Below are 894 nucleotides of genomic sequence, written 5' to 3' on the forward strand. Positions count from 1 at the left end.
GAGACTAATAGGAGAAAATCAGAGTAGATTCTCAATTTTGAGTATCTAGACGGGATCTAGACAACCTTAATTTCGAATAATACTGTAATTTTGTAAATAACATATAAATATAATTTTAACATATCAAATATGTATTTTTACTTTAGTTTTTTAAACAATATATGAATATAATTTTTACATATGAAATTTAAAATTTATCATTTGGTTATAGAATTTAAAAAATAAATTTGTAGCACTCAAGTCAGGATGGCCGAGTGGTCTAAGGCGCCAGACTCAAGTTCTGGTCCTCTTATGAGGGCGTGGGTTCAAATCCCACTTCTGACATTTTTTCCACCTTAATATTTTGATCCGGTTTTAAATTATATTGACATTTTTTCCACCTTAATATTTTGATCCGGTTTTAAATTATATTGGAATAATGATTCGCTTTAATATTTTGATCCGCTTTTAAATTATATTGAAATAATGAACAAATTTGACCCCAATTCTTTCGGTGAAATACAGTTTTTGGCTCTAAAGTATGAAATTGTTTTTCCAAACAAGATCAATCTTTAGCTTTATGTTAGTGGTTTGACCGTTATTTAACTGTAATATGAAACTATTTCCAAGTATCAATTACCTCTAAGATATTTAATGCGGCACTAACAAAGTTACAACGCATTGTGTAAAATTGATATTGCTTAAAACATTAGAGTTAAATTTGCATCATTTCATATTTTTAGAGTTAAATATGCACTTTTTCAAAAATATTAGAATCAAATTTGATCTTTTTTATCTGACCATATATATAAAATAATTGTAAAACTAATAAAACCTATTATTTTTTTTTCAATCTATTATATTACTCCACACTTTTTTATTCGTTGTTTACATTTTATTTTGAATTCATCATTT

At 26.0% G+C, this 894-nt stretch overlaps 1 non-coding gene across 1 annotated transcript; it reads left to right on the forward strand.

The window, feature by feature from the left end:
* The first annotated feature begins 240 nt into the window (after window positions 1-240).
* Window positions 241-324, forward strand: TRNAL-CAA (transfer RNA leucine (anticodon CAA)). Its single transcript has one exon. It is a non-coding gene; the product is annotated as a tRNA-Leu (tRNA).
* Window positions 325-894: the final 570 nt, after the last annotated feature.

The sequence above is a fragment of the Euphorbia lathyris genome, chromosome 1 (assembly GCF_963576675.1).
Source record: "Euphorbia lathyris chromosome 1, ddEupLath1.1, whole genome shotgun sequence".
Classification (NCBI taxonomy): Eukaryota; Viridiplantae; Streptophyta; class Magnoliopsida; order Malpighiales; family Euphorbiaceae; genus Euphorbia; species Euphorbia lathyris.